The sequence below is a fragment of the Lagenorhynchus albirostris genome, chromosome 2, assembly GCF_949774975.1.
Source record: "Lagenorhynchus albirostris chromosome 2, mLagAlb1.1, whole genome shotgun sequence".
NCBI lineage: Eukaryota > Metazoa > Chordata > Mammalia > Artiodactyla > Delphinidae > Lagenorhynchus > Lagenorhynchus albirostris.
This window is the reverse complement of record NC_083096.1, coordinates 131,302,968-131,321,968: the sequence shown is the minus strand read 5'-3', so window position 1 is coordinate 131,321,968 and position 19,001 is coordinate 131,302,968. Positions and strand designations below refer to the sequence as shown.

Sequence of the window (19,001 nt, the reverse complement as noted above, 5' to 3'; positions counted from 1 at the left end):
AGAGGGAATAATCTTGTTGACATGTCCTTTGATATTTCAAAGCACTGGGCTACTCATTACCTTCCTCATGAGATAAGGAAAGGAAGCTAGAAACATTTACATTTCTGTGCCCTCAGAAGCACAAGGACCAAAGAGTCTAGACAGGTGGGGGAAAAGGGCAATTGAACTGTAACATATCCTGTTTGCTCACATATGCATAAAATACCTCTGAAAGAATGGGATAAGAAACTAACAATAGTGGTTTTCCCTAAGGAAGGGAAGTGGGAGATTGTGAGATGTGGGTAGGAAGTCTCTTCACTATTACACTATTATGCTTTCTGAGTTTTTAACCATCTGCCTCTGCTACCTACATAATAAATAATAGAGAGATAAAAAATAATACCTTTAAATAAATACAGATTTCTTAAAGTCTTGTTATATTATTGAGAAGTAGCAAGAAGCTTCTTGTGATAGTCAAGGTTTTAAAAAATTCTTCCGGGACCGTTCAATGCAGGCTTTCTGTTTAATCTCACAGGAATGTAACCTCCAACTGTAGAACATGGATTGACCACAAAAGCTTATAAATATCTTATTGTTCATTTAACCTCTAGCATGTTTGTTGTAGGAAAGAGAATTTGTTCTCTTAAATTGCAAAGCTACCATCCAGTCTTTTGTTAAACCAACCCATCAGTATATAAATCAGGTAAGCTCTTCCAGTATTAACAAAGACCTTAGATCCTTGGTCTAATTTTTCTCCTTTTTTCTTTTTTTTTTAACAATTGAGGCAGTCACATTTCTCTCAATAAATCAACAGATTGATATTTCAGCCTTCTATGAATTTGATTAATATGAATAAATTCCTGAGAGGTTGATAATGCAAACCTGGTACTTGGCAGCCAGCCAGCCAGTGCCTCCTGGTATCAAAAATTCGGTAAAAAATTCTATATATAAGTAAACTATTCCTTCAACTATATAAAAATTTGGATGCCTATAAACAAGAGCTAAAAGATAATAGGGGAATATAATAATAACAAAGATATTAATAGCTACCATTAACTGAAAACATACCCTGTGCCAGGTGTCACACGAAGACCTTTACACATATTATATTCTCACTTTCAAAATAACATTAAACAGAATTGTTACCTTTATGTGAGGAAAATGAGGCTTAGAGAGGCTGTGGAACTGGCCACGGTCATGTAGCTGGCAGAGCTGGGATTCAAACCCGTGGCTATCCTGAGACTGTGATCTCAACCAGTAACTACTTCTGATAAAATAACAGGTAGAATGAAGGAATTATGGGAAATGTTTTGCTTCTTAGGAAAACTTTTTTAAAATTTTAAGATATTTTTAAGTTTAAAATTCAAAAGGAAAGAAATCTATTCTACTGTGTTCCCAGTAAAACTGTAAATACATTTAGGAAATGGGTAATAGTTACACTCAGCAGGAACTGTAATAGACTACTACCATCTGGTTATTCTGGTAACTCAGTATCAGCATCAGAAGCTGTGATGGGGCTGCTGAAGGCCTGGAGCCCCATGAGGCCACAGCTGAATTAGAAGGTGAAGGAAGGTCCCCAGACCAGGGGACCATGGTGAGGGCGGGTGCTTCTTCCAGGGGACTTCTGCATGTATGAGACAGGGGAAGGAGAAATGGGACAGAACAGAAATCAAACTGCAGTCTTTGGGAGTGTGACCCAGTGAGTCTTGCCTCTGTCCTTTCCTTACCTCTATCCAGAACACCCCCATGCCCCAGGTCCACAGACACTGTGCTGAAGTGGGAATGGCCACAGCCCGGTAACATCTGCCCAACTGAGGCTTCCGATGGGTCAGAATGAGAAGAGGAGGCCTTGAGCCTGTCCGTACCTGCAGCCAGAATCTCTGGCCTTAGGATGTATCTCTTGTTTACTCCATCATTCATTCTTTCAGAGATGAAGTACTTTTTATTATGAAAAATTTCAAACATGCAGCAAAGTGAAATAATTTTACAATGACCACTCATACACCCACCACCTAGATTTTATCATTAACATTTTGCTATACTTGCTTATCAGTTATCTATTAATCCTTGTATTCACTCATGATTGAGTCTTGATTCTGGAAGTTCAGGATGGAGCAGAGGAGAGGGCTAGCCTCAGAGAGGAAGCAGCCTCTAGTCTCACTGTGCAATGCAATCTGCCCCAATGACTTGTTTGTCTGGGGTCTTATTCCCTTCCCAGCGCCTCAGTTCTAGCTGCTCTCAGACATTCTTCCTTATTTTTCTCACCATCAACACTAGTTCTCAGCATCTGTATTCATAAGATGTGGGTTCCATAAAATCTTCAGCAGTGAAAGGGATTTTATAGGTCAGTAATGGCCAACTCCTACAGCGTAAATAAACTTCTCCCTTGGACATTTATATCCTCACCGGGATATGTTCTGTATAATAATAACTACTTTCCTTGGAATAATGGCTTGGAGTTACAAAAGGACCTTCACGTACAACCTGGCACACAGAGAAAATGATTGCATCTCTGAAGCACATTGAGGTAAACCAAGACAACTAGTTCATGAGTTTGGGCACCCCAGACTCTGCTGCCCTGGTTTAAGGGAACTGGGATCTCAGCATATCAGTAACCTATTCCAGGCACGGGTGAGAAGTTCCTTTGCTCTAGGAATTTACAGCCTGGGACTCTTACTAATCAAGGAAGTTGCCCAACGTCCCTCAGTCTCAATTTTTTCTGAAGAATGGGTTTACTGTTATTAACTACCCTGAAGAATAACTGTGGAAAAAAACAATTCACTGAGCCCTTTGCTAACCAGTATATTTCCTTCATATTAGGTAATCATCTCACTAACCCCTAGTAGTAGGTACTGTTGTTTTCTGCATTCTAAAGATGAGAAAAACGAGGACTAAAAATGTTAAAAATAACTTTCATAAGGTGACAAGTGGGGTTCAATGCCAGGACTTGAATCCCGGTTGGCTGGGCTGCAATGCTCACCCTTTTAACCTCTGCACCAGTCGTTCTCAATCTGGGGCAGTTTTGCCTCCAGGAGCATCTGATAGTATCTGGAAATATTTTTGGTTGTCACAACTGAGGGAAATGCTACCGGCATCTAGTGTGTAGACAACAGGGATGCTTCTAAGTATCCTATCATGTGCACGACTGCCCCTCACGTTAAAGCATTATCCAGCCCAAATGTCAATAGTGCGGAGGTTGAGAAGCCATGTTCCATATTTATTGTCTCCAACTAGTGGAAAAACAAAAATCCCCAAATGAAGCATGGGTTTGGAAGCTTTGACTGTTGTTTTAGGGTAACCCACCGAGGAGGGGGTCAGGGCCCCATCAGGACAAACACTCCGGTGGGGACGCCGATGGCAGGACCACCCATCAGGCATTATCCCTGTTGCCTGAGAAGCCACAACTCTCATTTGGCAATAGTCTGTGTGTCCAAAGCCGCATTCATTCCTTTTTCTATAGTGTCTTTTGTGCCAAAGATCCTAAACTCCCTTGACAAATTGTGTGAAGCATAGCGTCCTCTCAGCCACAGCTTTGCTCTGAAGCTCTGGGTGCTAGATAATTAGGGACAAACCGAGAATTCCGTGAAGAAGGAAAGAGACAAGCCAGCCAAGGAGCCAAAAGAAAATTCTGTTGTCACTTTTCCTTCACTGTGATTTCCCCAGCAGCTTCTCCTTCCAAAGCCTCAGCAGGGAGGTTGTGGATGAGGAGGGCAGAGCAGCCTCTGTGCCACGGGCAGCCGCTGTGGCGCCCAGCCCCGAGTCTGCAGAAGCTTTTGTTCAATTTTATTGATGTCTGGGGAGGGAAGTGGTGGGCTGGCTGGGCTAGGAGGGCTGACACAATCCAACTGAAGCAGGAAAACCGTCAGGAAGGGAGAAGAGGGGGCCTAGTCAGGTCTGTCTGTGTTGATCGACATGAAAACATGTCCAGGAGAGGTGATTAAGTGAAAAAGCAGCTTACAGAACAGCTCCAAGGGTGAGATTATTAAATTTTAGCATGTGTGTGTGAGAGAGAGATTTGAGAGACATTCACCCAAAAAGTGAGTGGGGTTTATTTCTGAGTGGTAGGATTTTAAATAATTTCTAGGTTCTTTAGGCTTTCTGGATTTCTTTACTATTAATAATAAGTTAATATGATATTAATATTAGCTTAATGATATTAATAATATCATTAATATTGTATTAATATTAATTAATATATCATTGATGTAATTAATATAACATTGATATAATTATAATATTAATTATAATAATACAATTAATATTAATATAGCATTGATATAATTAATATATCGTTGATATAACTAATATAACATTGATGTAATTAATTAATTAATTACATCAATATAATTATAATATTAATTATAATAATATAATATTGATTAATATTAATATAACATTGATATAATTAATATATCATTGATATAATTAATATATCATTGATATAGTTAATTAATTAATTACATTGATATAAATATAATATTAATTATAATAATATAATTACTATCAATATAACATTTATATAATTAATTAATATAACATTGATACTATTAATAAGTAATTCCTATTTTCAGAACCTGAAACACCAGTTCTATTCCTGGAGGGCGTGGGGAGAGGAAGGAGGCGCAGACAGAGGTATGTGGAGCAGCAGCCAGTCCCCAGACTTTCAGAGGCTTAGTTGCCCTTGAGGGGCTCACGCCTGGCGAGAAGCTCATTAACATGTCCAAGGAACTGGCTGGCCCATCATGGCAGGTCGGGGTTGGGGGGAGAGGTGAAGAAATCTCGTTTACTGAGACAAGAAAGGCCTGGCTCCTGTGTCAGCCTTCATAGTGCAGGGACCTAGGAAGCCAGCTGTCTCCCCACAGAGCCTCTCCCACTGAAACCAACGTTCCCTTAGGCGGATGGTACTTTGTTTCCTCACCAGAAACAAAGCCCTGCCTGAAAAATGTCCGGGGTCCCAATGCAGAGTCACAGAGTCACACAACCGCAGGGTGGAAGCATCCTCAGAAAGTCATCACCTCGTCCAACTCCTCCTCCTGAAGTTTGAAGTCCCTCTGTCATGTGGTTGATTATTCTGAGCCTGTGCCACCCACAGGCCAGGGGACCCCCAATTTAGGGTTCCAATGGCTCTGTTTTTGGATAGTGTTAGGAACTTCATCATTCGTTTGAGCTCCAATCGGCCTCCCTCTAACCTCCACACTTTGGTCCAGACAAAACAGTTTTAACTCCCCCCACTCACCTTCCCTGCTTTTTCATCGTTCTGTGGGCTTCCATCACCTTCATATCAAGTTTAAACTCTTTTTCTGGGTGTACAGAATCCCTCAGACTTTGGGTTATAAGGACCACAAGTTGATGGGCCCTAACATAAGCAGGAAATGATGGAAACAGGGGAACCTCATTGACTCAAAGAGCAGGAATCTGGGGAGCTGCTGGGACCGAGAACAGAGGGCATCTTGGAGACCTGCCTTCCATCTTCTCTGTTCTCCTTTGCATCTATACATCCTTTTCCTCAGTCTCTCAAGGCCACACGGTGGGCAGGACTTGGGCCCTCACAGCTCCTGAGTTTATTTCTTCCAGTCTGGACCAATCTGGAATCTCTCGCTCCCAATTCCAAACTCCTGAAAGACCATTAGTGGCCCAGATTGGATCCAGTTCAACCAAGGGGATCAGGGGAAAGGGGTAAAGTGTGTATACATAACTCCTGAGAGCGTATAGTTGGAGGAAGCACTTAAAGAGGTTATGTGACCTGTACAGACACCCCCAAAAGTGCCCACTTCAGATTCATTATGATCTGGGCCCTGTTGACCTCTCTTACATCATCTCTTAACTCCTTTCCTTTTGCCACTTCTCCATCTCTTGCTTCTTCCTCCACCACTTCCTCTTCTTAGAAAGTCAGTAAAGTGTAGTCATTAGATTACCAGTTCTATAGCCAGATTCCCTGGGTGCAAATCCAGTTTTGTCATTGTAGGCTGTGTGTCCTTGGGTAAGTTACTTACCTTACCTGTACCTCCAATCCATTTTTTATAAACAGATATAATTTAAAATGCCTACTTCATAGGATTGGTATGTTAATTAAGTGAGTTAGTAGAAGTGAAGCACTTAGAACAGTGCCTGGGGCATAATAATAACTTGATCTGTGTTGCGATGATTCCCTCTACCCAGCCCACTACTCCAGGAATACTAGGTGCATTAGCCAGGGTACTCCAGAGGAACTGAACCAGTAGGATACACATATACATTTATATTTATAAGGAGATTTATTAATTATAAGGAATTGGCTCATGAAATTATGAAGGCGAAGAAGTCCCCAAATCTACAGTTGGCATGCTTGAGACCAAGGAGAGCTGGTAGTGTAGTTCCAGTCCAAATCTGAAGGCCTGAGAACCGGGAGAGCCAATGGTGTAAGTTCTAGTCTCAAGGCAATCAGGCAGAAGGCCTCTTAGCCTCTCTTTTCTATTTAGATCTTCAGTTGATTGGATGAGGCCCATCACGGAAGGCAATCTGCTTTACTCAGTTTACCATTCAAATGTTAATCTCATCCAGATACAACCTCGCAGACATGTCCAGAATAATGTTTGACCAAATATCTGGCCACTCTGTGGCCCAGTCAAGCTCACACACAAAATTATCTGTCATAGTAGACAACCAGCATTCCCTCAAACATGCAAGAAATAAAAGTTCCACAAAACAATGCTTACCTTATATTATACATTTTTAGAATGGCCACATATTTTGCAGACTCTACCATCAAGTTCATTTCTCCACTGCTTGAATCTGGGTTTGGTTACATGACTTGCTTTGGCCATTTGGGAATTAACAAATGAACTGCAAACAGATAATGGAAAAGTGCTTGCCCTCTGTTCCTGCTTTTTTTTTTTTTAAATTTTATTGGAGTATAGTTGATTTACAATGTTGTGTTAGTTTTAGGTGTACAGCAAAGAGATTCAGTTATACATATACATATATTCATTCTTTTTCAGATTCTTTTCTCATATAGGTTATCACAGAATATTAAGTAGAGTTCCCTGTGCTGTATGTAGGTCCTTGTTGGTTATCTATCTTATATATAGTAGTGTGTGTATGTTAACCCTAAGCTCCTGATTTATCCCTTCCCCCCATGTTTTCCCTTCGGTAAACATAAGTTTGTTTTTGATATCTGTAAGTCTGTTTCTGTTTTGTAAATAAGTTCATTTGCATCATTTTTTTAAAAATTAGATTCCACATATCAGTGATACCATATGATATTTGTCTTTCTCTGTCTGACTTACTTCACTTAGTATGATAATCTCTAGGTCCATCTGTGTTGCTGCAAATGGCATTATTTCATTCTTTTTTATGGCTGAGTAATATTCCATTGTATATATGTACCACATCTTCCTTATCCATTCTTCTTTTGATGGACATTTAGGTTGCTTCAATGTCTTGGCTATTGTAAATAGTACTTTAATGAACACTAGGGTTCATGTATCATTTCTAATCATGGTTTTTCTCCGGATACATATATGCCCAGGATTGGGATTGCTGGATCATATGGTAGCTCTATTTTTAGTTTTTTTAAGGAACCCCATACTGTTCTCCATAGCGGTTGTACCAATTTACATTCCCACCAACAGTGTAATAGGGTTCCGTTTTCTCCACACCCTCTCCAGGATTTATTGTTTGTAGACTTTTTGATGATGGCCATTCTGACTGGTGTGAGGTGATACCTCACTGTAGTTTTGATTTGCATTTCTCTGATAATTAATGACATTGATATTGCTGCTTTTGGAACCCAGCCTACATGTTTAGAAGCCTGGGCTAGCGTGCTGGATGCTGCAAATGTCCTATTGTTCTAGCTTATCACCAGATATGTGACTGGACATCAGTGATTCTCCAGCCCCAGTCCTGCCAGCCCAGATCAGAAAAATCACTCAGCCCAGCCATAGCATCTTAAGAAATTTTTTTAAAAACATTATTTTTTTTAAAGCCAGTAAGTTTTCTGGTTTTTTACACAATAATAGATAACTGATGCCTACCGGAAGTGGGATGTAGCTATAACAGAAACCTAAAACAAAGACATTGACAATGGGACTGGCTAGTGAGAAGCTGGAAATGTGGTGAGGAAGCTGTTAGCAAAAACTGGGAAAATCATGAGCACATTATTAGCGGAGACTGGAAAACCATCATGGGAGCTAGTATAGCAGGCTGGAAAAATGATGACCCATGTTATGCCGTAACAAAACCATGGACAAACTGTTGCCTACGGTAACCTGAAAGATAGAAAATTACTAATTAGCGGATCTGGCTAAAGAGACATCCAACTAGATGGTGAAAGTGTAAGTTGGGTGCTTTCAGCTGTAACAAAGAGATGAGCTGAAGAAAGACCTGTTTTTTTCACAAGCAGAATTCACAGGAAATTTAGAGAAACCAGGACTTGCTAGGTTGGAAAATAAAAGTTTCACATTTTTAGTCTCTCCAGAGGGCCAAAGAGTTTCAAAGAAATGGCTCAGAGTGAAGAACAAATCTAGATATGTCTATAAGACTCTTTGCTGAGACTTCCAAAATATTTAATTTAAGGTGATGCCAAGTGTGAAATAATAAAAAATATATATGTTGGCCGGAACTCAGTCACACGGCCACGCAAGGAGGGCCTGGGGAGGTGAACTAGCTGGGTGCCCAGGAGGACGGGGAAATGGGCAGGTGTGGAGGTGAGAGGCAATTGGAGGAAGTTCTGAATGACAATGGAGTTGAGAGAGTATCAAAGTTATCGTGATTGTTATTATATTTTTAGTACTGGAGATTTAAAAAAAATACTATATTAGAACCCAAATATACAAAGTATGTAAAATCAGAGTGTTCTCTTTGAAACACAGGCTTTGGAATAAGGCAAAATTGGGCTCATGTCTAGCAATATTGCCACTCCGCATCCAACCCAGGCTTAGAAGACCCTGAACCCAGTGGTTAAGAGCAGGCACTTTGCAGCCACCCAGCTCTGGGGAACAAGCCAGTTCTGCTATTTATTAACTGTGGGATCTTTCTTTACTTTTCTGAGCCTCAGTAGCCGTATCTATAAAATGGGGATTATATTACTTATCTCATAGGCTATCTGGGAGAATTAAATGAATCTTATTATGTAAACTGCTTACTACCTGCCTGATGCATGGTAGGGTAATCCATAAGGGATAATATGTTTATTATTGTTCTTCCAAGAAGGCATCTCTAAAGATGTCAGTTCCCCGGGAGTTGGCTCCCCAGGGATGAAAGCTGAATGCCTAGGTGGGGATGTACACAAACACTAGCAAGTCCACCAAAAGAATGTCCTATGCCAGTAAAAGAAATAAAAGGCATTCCTGACGTTTCAACAACAGAGGGCGGCTCATGCAGGTGCCTGTGGCAGCCTGTGACTAGAATTATACTGGAAACCTCAGCCAGATTCTCAGACCCCATCCCAGATGGCCTCTAGAGCGGCGTCTAATGCTTCTCATTAAAAACACAGCCAGTCGGCACTTTATGAACCTTCCTCTTTTCACTGTGAAATTCCTAGCTCCTCTCCACTCTTCCTGCTTTCAAATGAAATGTATTTTCAATGAATAAAATGAGACCCTATGTGTTCTGGCTTTTAAAAATGCAACATCTTATTTGCTGTATCGTGATACAAAGCTAAAATTGGGAAGGAGATGGAAATAATTACCAAGAAGCACAGGAATATGGGAGATTTTGAAAACATAGAGATATTAATCTCCTTGGACTGGTTAATATTAGGACCAGAAGGATCCTTAGCAATCAGTCAGTTGGATGCTGGAATTTCAAGCCAGGGTATTTAAACTTGAATCCTGATTCTACCACTTAATAGCAACGTGACCTTGGGCTAGCCTCATTTTCCTCAACCATAAAATGGAAGTAATAATAATACTTCTTGCTTACAGTTGTCCTGAGGGTCAAATGAGATCACATGTGGGAAAACTACAATGTAAACTATAAAGATATAGATGGACATTAGATGTTTTTATTGTGTATCATCTCAGTTCCACAAATACTGTGAATCCTTAAGATACTTTGTTCAGCACAGGAGATGCAAAGGTGGACAAGGAACTCCCAGTCTGGTGTGGAAGACATGTAACTAATTTGACAAAATGCCAGAAAGGATGAGTACCAGAGTGGCTTTCCCATCCTTCCCTTACCACACCCCTGCCTAGGAAAGGGACTGGCCTCCACTGTAGGATCACTACTCACAGCAGCTAAGAACAAGAAGGACATGTGACCGTAGCTGGGCCAATCAGATTTCCTTCCCAAGATTTTGGAATTGGGCACGAATTGAGTTACTGGGCTGTAAGAACTGTGCTGTGAAATCCGTAAACTTGGGAGCCAAGGTAGGCATTTTGGTGAGGGCTGCATGTTGGGGGGCTTTGTATGCTGAAGAGCAAGCAGAGGACTTGTCTGCAAAGAGAAATAAGAGATGGGAGCAGATGTGTAGCAAGAAAAAGAGACAAAAGAGCAGGTGAAAGAAAGATTGAGAGAATCCCCTTTGGGTCTCTCCAGGTATGAGGCCCGAATACATTCCACTCGTGGGTAAAAGTGAGGTCCTCTTGGGTAAAATACAATATTCTTGTATTATACCCCTCCCTACCTTCCCTTCTCCCTTCTAAATTAATTTTTATTGGGTTTCTCTTACTTAAAATCAACAAGCCAAAGTAAAACAAGGTCACTGCACGTACTGTCCTGGGCACCTGAGAACAGAGCATTCTCCCAGGACAAGGTGGCATTGAGAGGAGCCTTACAGTCTCATGCCTTCGTTTCACAGAACTGGAGACTGAGACCCAGGTCACGGTGATGACCCCGAGCTCACACAGCTGATGGGTGTAGAGCCAGGGCTTCAACCGAATCTGAACTCCTCATTTGAGAGGAAGACCTGACTCCAGGCTATCAGTCAACCAAGAAGATAAATGCAAACAAGAAGGCAGGCCCCTTCTCCCTCCTCTGCTTGTCAAATCTCAATTTAAGCCCAACGGACACCTCCCCTCATCTCTATGTGCCTCTAGTACTTCCTTCTTCTACTTTTATTTGGGCACTTAGCCCATACTTCCTCTCATTGCTCTTTGATGCTCCATTTATCTCCCTACCTGTCCTGTCAGGGAAAAACCACATCCTGAATCTCATACTCAGCTGGGAGGCAGTTCTAGAGTGGAAAAGGCAGAGGGCTTTTTGAGTTTCTCTGGGGTCAAATCTTGACTCTGCCTTCAGTTAATGATAATGATTAACTATTTACTGGGCATCCATGATGTACCCAATACCACATTATGTGCTTTATATGTGATCTGTTTAATATTCACAACAACTCCAGGAAATAGGGGTGGTTATTTTATGCCCGCAGAAAGAGAAACTGAGCTTGACAGAGTGTCGAAGAGAACGCAAGTACTCAGTTAACAAGAGACAGAGTTGTGGTTAATAGTACCAGCTCTGCAGCTTCTATTCAGGGTTAGGGGTTGCAGCCTGACGATGAAAGGGTGCTTGTGAACTTGATTTAAATTTAAGTTTGCATGACAAACACATTACTTTAAGTTAGAATGTTTTATGTATTAATAGAAATAGCAAAAAAAATAATCTACAAATGCATAATTTTTATAGAAGATTGAGAAAAGATCAAGTGCCCATGTCAAAAACTAAGGGCATGCAAGGTGATGGCTTTGGGGTGCTGATGACCTAGATATAGCCCTTTCAGGAGTGTGGCCATGAGTCCCTGCTCTCCTTGGGGCAGCACAGTGTCCCATGCCTACCTGACATGTGCCTGATGGAGCTGCTGTCCCCACAGGGAAAGACAGGAACAGTGAAGGTCTGAGCCTGTTTCTTGTGGAATAAACAAAGGGAAACATCATAAAATCAGTTGAAATAGTTAATCTCTGTTTAATATATGGGAATATTTTAAAAATTCCCCAAATAATTACACTAAGTTAAGGGACCCAGCAAAGCCCACAGTCTCTGCTCTTCATCTGTTAGTTATAAAAAATGGTGCCCCAGAATCCTCTGCAGCTAGAGCTGAGGCCGAAGAAAAGTTCCAGTGTTTACATTTTCTGTTGTAATATTTGGCAAAAAAGAGTATCTAAACCCACGCTCATCATTCAGATGTGAGCATTCAGAGCCTTTATAGATGTTTAGTGCTTGTTTGTGTTTCCTATTCTCTGGTTTAAACAATCACCAAAGGGAGACTGTTGACAAGACGGTCGGCGTGCCTGCTCCGGCTGGGCGTTCACCCAGGAGCCAGCCGGCCAGCTCCCACCCCAGTCCTTGATTGTGGTTCCTGCCTCTGGGGTTTTCCTATTGCCTTTTGGATCCTCTCCCAAACTCATGTCTCCCACTCTTCCCCCTTCTCTTCTTTATCCCATGTCCCTTCCTAACTGGACGTGTCATATGAGGTCATGTGTGCTGAGGTGTTTGTAAATGGCAGTAGTGTGACAAGCCCTACATAAACCACATTATTTCCATGGCTGGGTGGGGTGTCAGCACTGAGACTGACTACTGGCTTATCCAGAATTCATGGGGTGAACCACGGAGCAAGTGAGGCCGGTTGACGATAGTGGCCAGTACCTATTAATATGGGAAGGATGCTGATTATAACCTTGCTGTGCAAGAGTGCCGTACTTTTGAGAACCCCATCATTTAAGACAATTATCTCTGAAAGGGCAGTTTTTAAAGAAATGATGCCATGAACCATAACCAGAGGGGACTGTATTGTTACAGGCACTGGGCTGGTACTGCCATGGTTTGAAGGAATTAGAGGTTGATACTCAAGGTATCTGACAGCTGATAACGGCATGAGCACCTAGAAGGGGCAATCAAAATGCAGACCGTACTGGCTGAGAGCATTCCTGAGAAAAGAGTCTAAAATGGGATGACTTAATCACCTGCCATATGGCTCCCCTGCCATGATGAGGGCAACGAACCAACTATCTGGTGAAGAAGTGATCTGAAATCATGAGACCTCCGTTTTCTTTATCAGATGGTTTGGCATTTTCTATTTGGCCACTGTAGTCTATAATGTGGCAATTAAGAGGTAAAACAGTTTAGACTTATCACCAGTTTTCATGTCACCTTGAAATGAATGGTGGGGGTAGTGAAGGAAACAGCAATTTCAAATTGCCCAGGTGATGAATAAAATACACAACTTCACACACACACACACACACACAAACACAATATTGGATACCAATAGTTTCCACTGCTTAAGTATTTATTGAGTTCCCAGCCTTGTTCTGAGTAGTTTACATGTTTGACTTCATTTAATCTTCGCAAGAAGCCTATGAGGGACAGTCTATGATCCCCATCCTACAGATGAGAAATTGAGAAGTAGAGAAATTAAATAGCTTCCTTGAGGTCACAGACCAGGTATTCACACCTAGGATTTTAGAATTCTGAAACCCATAATCAGAATGACTCTGCTATTACTATCATTATGAATAACAATGACTGCTAAAAATATTTAATGTTTTTGAAGATAAGACTAATAATTCTTTTTCAGACTTTAGCTATCTATCGCTTGAGTTGTTAGCCCTCCAAAGAATATTGCATGATAATAAGCAAATGCAGGTTCCCTGAAGATCAGCCATGATCATGGAAGAGTTGACTGACTGGGATTCCTACACTTACTTACAGATTCCTTGACAGTGAGCAACAGCCTCCCCTATCCTTGCCCCCAGCCCTTCCAATGGCTGTGTAGCTTCTATCTCCCTAGATTAAATTCTTTTCCACCCTGAAATACCTAGAGTAGCTTCTGTTTTCCTGACAGAACACTGAGGATATACTTCCCACTAACCATTACCTGTTCGTAACCATTAATAGGTAATGAACTGTTACTAATAAAATTAAAGCAATTAATAAACAAATACATATTGATTACCTACTGTGTTCAAGACATTGTTTTTTGATGTTGGGACAGCATAAATAAGAAATAATTCTTTCCCTTGAAAAATGTATGCTATTATATTTTGTAAATATTCATTGAATGAATGAATACAAACAACAAGAAAAATAGAAATTTAGAAACAATAGTATAGACAACAACAGAATGAGTTTGAACTTGAGGGCAAGATACACTTGGGTTCTGTAATCCACTTACTGTTTAATTGTTAACCATCATTGCAGAGCCTCTTAATACATTTTCCTAATTTTAATTTCACCCTGTGGAAGCCACATGGGTTTGGGATTTGAGTAGACCAAGAGCAGCCAATCCTTTTTTAAAATTTTTTTTTAATTTTTATTTTGTACTGGAGTATAGTTGATTAACAATGTTATGTTAGTTTCTGGTGTACAGTAAAGTGTTTCAGTTATACATGTATATATTCTTTTTCAAATTATTTTCCCATTTAGGTTATTACAGAGTATTGAGCAGTGTTCCCTGTGCTATACAGTAGGTCCTTGTTGGTTATCTATTTTAAATGTGGCAGTGTGTACATGTCAATCCCAAACTCCAAATCTATCCCTCCCCCTGACTCTTCCCCCCGGTAACCATAAGTTCCTTCTCTAAGTCTGTGAGTCTGCTTCTGTTTTATAAATAAGTTCATTTGTATCATATAAGTGATATCATATGATATTTGTCTTTCTCTGTCTGACTTACTTCACTTAGTATGATAATCTCCAGGTCCATCCATGTTGCCCAAAATGGCATTATTTCATATCTTTTTGGCTGAGTAATATTCCGTTGTATATTTGTACCACATCTTCTTTATCCATTCATCTGTCAGTGGACATTTAGGTTGCTTCCAGGTCTTGGCTATTGTAAATAGTGCTGCTATGAACATTGGGGCACATGTATCCTTTTGAACCATGTTTTTCTCCAGATATATGCCCAGGAGTGAGATTGCAGTATCATATGGTAGCTCTATTTTTAGTTTTTCAAGGAACGTCCATACTGTTCTCCTTAGTGGCTGCACTGATTTACATTCCCACCAACAGTATAGGAGGGTTCCCAAGAGTAGCCCATCCTTGATGACTATTGGCCTAGGGTAATATTTTCCGTCCATAAAATGAGTTTTTAAAGTACCCAAACGAGCACATAAACCAGGACTCAAAATTCTTCAGTCCCTTCCTGAGAAGCAAAACTTTTAGTGAATGTAGCCCAGAGTGGGCTTTTTAAAAAATCTTTCTTCCTGTCTTCCTCCAACATGTAAGGGTGTCTCTTGGTAGCTGGCCTCCAAGATGGCCCCAGTGATTCTCACTTCCTGGTGTTCATGTTCTTGCATATGTTCTCCCCACACCACATAGGGCTGACCTGTGTAACTGATTGGATACTGCTGAAAGGACTGTGACTTCTGACACTGCAGTGTCCATCTTCTCTCTGTGGGGTCATGCACTCAGGAAAGCCAGTTACCATGTCATACTCAGTGGAAGGGTCCATGTGGTGAGGAACAGAGGGCTCCTGCCCATAGCCATGTGAATGGGCTATTGTGAAAGTGACTCTTCTGGGCCTCATGTTTTCAGAGGATGCAGCCCAGCCAACACCTTGACTGCCACCTCATGATGGACCTGGAGCCAGAGCCACCCTGCTAAGCCACTCCCAAATCCCTGACCTACTGAAATTCTGTGAGATAAATGTTTATTGTTGTTTTAGGCCACTAAGTTTTGAAGAAGTTTGTTAAGTTACACAGCAGTCAATAACTGATACAGGGCTCAGAAATTCACTCACAGAGGTGCATCAAATCCCTTGCCCTCTCCTCTCCTCTCCTCTAGCACTCCAGACTCCTGGGAGTCTCTTACCCTCTACTTTAACAGAAACTTCTCACCAGCCTTCCCTATTCCATCAGGTTATACCTGCACCCCTTTCTCCTCACCACAGCCACAGAAAACAGCCTCTCAGGAGTCATCTTTCTCCTGTTCTCATTGCCTTTACTCCTAAAAAATCTGTCTCTGCCATGTTTATCTTTTCTATTCTCAGAGATAAGAAGGAGGAATAGCGAAAGATACTAAGTGAGCAAAAGAGAAGGGATGGCCGTAAATAAGTTTATCCCATCACATAACGCATTGGGTTATGAATTAAATAAGGTGATACGTGACAATGCCCAGTTCAGTGGATGACAAATGACCATCCAGTCTATCTTAGTTCCCTCCTTTCTCTTCGTGCCCCACTTCACCTCTCTTCTAGCCACACAGATCCTCTTGGGGCTCACCTCAATCCTTCACTTCTATTTGCATTAGCATTTTATGTTCCCTCTGATAGGAATGCCATGTGTCTTCTGAACTATTTGGTGACCTCTTACTCAATCTACGAAATCAGCTCAAGTTGTAACTGTTCTGGAAAGCCTTCTGTGTCCTCCCCGGGGCAACTCCTTTCTTCTTCTCTGCGCCCTTCAACCTCTTTTTGGCATCCATCCATTGCTATAATTATTGCTCTCATGTCACTCCCTGCCCACCCTGAAGGGCCTCAAGGGCAGGGAATGTGTTCTCATGTTTGTAGCCATAGAAGAGAGAAGGAAAGAAGGTGAGAAAGAAAGAGAAGGAAAAGAAGGGAAGGAGGTAGTAGACGTTGATTGGTCGGTTCTCAGCATCCATTTCCCACTTCTCTGACTTCCTGTGAGGGAATAACCTTCCCCTGTTCTCAGTCCTGGTGTCAAGGTGTGATTGACCCCCCCCCCCCGAAGAGTGGGCCTGAATGACCCAAAGAAATCACAGTATTCCAAGTCTCTGGCTACAGATGGGTTCAGATATGGGTCTATAACCCAGTCAGAGACATTTTCGCAGTCTTCAGGGAAAGACAAGCCTCCTTCTATAAGAGGTACCAGAGACACTTCTCTCTTCCTGATTGACATGAATAAGGACTAAGGAATGAATGAATAAGGAAGAGCGTATCCCTGGGGGCTGCTGGCACCCTCTTTTACTTCAAAGGGAAAATCTGTCTGAGAATGAAACAAATGTTTAGGAGACAGAGACCAGAAATGGAGAGAGTAAAAAAAAAAGAAAAAAACCTACATCTTGATCACATTGTCTGCACCCTGGATCAAGCCACACCTAAAAGTGTAGCCCTTGGTATTCAGATAGGAAAATACTTTTTATTATTAAAGCCAATTGAAATTAGAATACTGGCAACATAAAGAGTCCTACCTGCTACAAGAAGAAAAGAACAGGGACTTCCAGGGTGGCACAGTGGTTAAGAATCCACCTGTCAATGCAGGGGACACGGGTTCAAGCCCTAGTCCGGGAAGATCTCACATGCCGCGGAGCAACTAAGCCAGTGTGCCACAACTACTGAGCATGGGCTCTAGAGCCCGCGAGCCACAGCTACCGAGACTGCGTGCCGCACTACTGAAACCCGCGTGCCTAGAGCCTGTGCTCCACAGCAAGAGAAGCCGCCACAATGAGAAGCCTGCACACCGCAAAGAAGAGTAGCCCCCATTCACCACAACTAGAGAAAGCCCGCGTGCAGAAACGAAGACCCAACGCAGCCACAAATTAATTAATTAATTAATTTTGAAAAAGAAGAAGAAAAGAACAGAAGGAGTTAAATATTCTCATCTAAAATGTTTAAGATAAGTATAATTTTGTATTCAAAGGCATGTGCTTCATTTATCTGGAAATTTATTTATCTAGGAGTTTTTATTCCCCAGTGATGTCAGATGAGAAAGACATTGCTGTACCTCTCTGCCTGACTAGATAACAAGCTCGTTAAAGGCAGAAACTATTTACTCATTCATTTGACAAATATTGAGCAGCTTCCAAAAGTCAGGTGCTGCGCTAACACAAGAAGAAGATAAGGTCCTTGTCAGATGGAGGAGACAGCCACATCTGCTCTTCCTCTATGGTATCTAGCTCAGAGCTCTGCATATCAAGAGTGGGCAATAAAAATCAGTGAACTATTTCATGACTTCTTAAGTGCAGCTGCACAGCAGCTGAGAGTTTGTTACCAAGAAAAAGAAGAGTAGGAAATGGGAGACTGGAAAGAATGCTCATTTGGTCCAGGTTGAAGGAACTGTAAAGCGAGTCATCAAAGAGAATACCATTTGAGAGACCAGGTCAGTTAGAAAAGAGTTGAATTAAGGTGCTGGCCAAAAGAAAAGCTGACGAGTTATGGACTTGCTGGGACACTGGGAGGAGCCTAGAGAGAAAGGCCAGTGGGTTCCCTAGGCCCAGAGTGAAGGAAGCGTGAGCGACCAGGTCATGGAGGAAGAGGCAAGAACTCTTTTTTTTTTTAAATTTTTATTGGGGTATAGCTGATTTACAATGTTGTGTTAGTTTCAGGTGTACAGCAAAGTGACTCAGTTATACATACACCTATATCCACTCTATTTTAGATTCTTTTCCCATATAGGCCACTACAGAGTATTGAGTAGAGTTCCCTGTGCTATACAGTAGGTCCTTATTAGTTATCTCTTTCATACACAGTAGTGTGTATATATATATATCAATCTCCCAATTTATCCCTTCTCCCCCTTATCCCACCCCCTTTGACCATAAGTTTATTTTCTACATCTGTAACTCTATTTCTGTTCTGTAGATAAGTTCATTTGTAGCCTTTATTTAGATTCCACATATAAGCAATATCATATGATATTTGTCTCTCTCTCTGACTTACTTCATTCAGTATGACAGTCCCTAGGTTCATCCATGTTGCTGCAGATGGCATTATTTCATCCTTTTCTATGGCTAATATTCCATTGTATATATGTAGCACATCTTCTTTATTCCTCTGCTGATGGACATTTAGGTTGCTTCCATGTCCCGAGCCAAGAACTATTAACCCCTGACCATCCTGATGAACCAAGTCAGGTGGAGTCAAAGAAGATTCTCTCTGGACTCCTTCCTCCCAGCTCTCCTTGAAGGCACCTCCCCCTGGTACCTTATAGCCCTACCTAAAGCCCTCTCTGGCCCTGCCCTGCCTACAGAATAAACTTTTTAACTCTTTAATGCTTGCCCACATCAGTTTCTCCCAATTTCTAGACTCATTTCTCACCTTCAATCCAAGTAGAACTTGGACAATCCTATTATTAAACTTTGTTTACATTTTTATCTCTCCCACTGTTTTCTGGACAGGGACTATATTGTATTCATCCCTGTGGCCCCAG

The 19,001-nt window shown here is 41.4% G+C and overlaps 1 pseudogene; it reads right to left on the bottom strand.

Moving 5' to 3' along the window:
* LOC132515532 (very-long-chain (3R)-3-hydroxyacyl-CoA dehydratase 1-like) overlaps window positions 1-19,001 on the bottom strand; it is a 153,386-nt pseudogene that overhangs the window by 31,435 nt on the left and 102,950 nt on the right.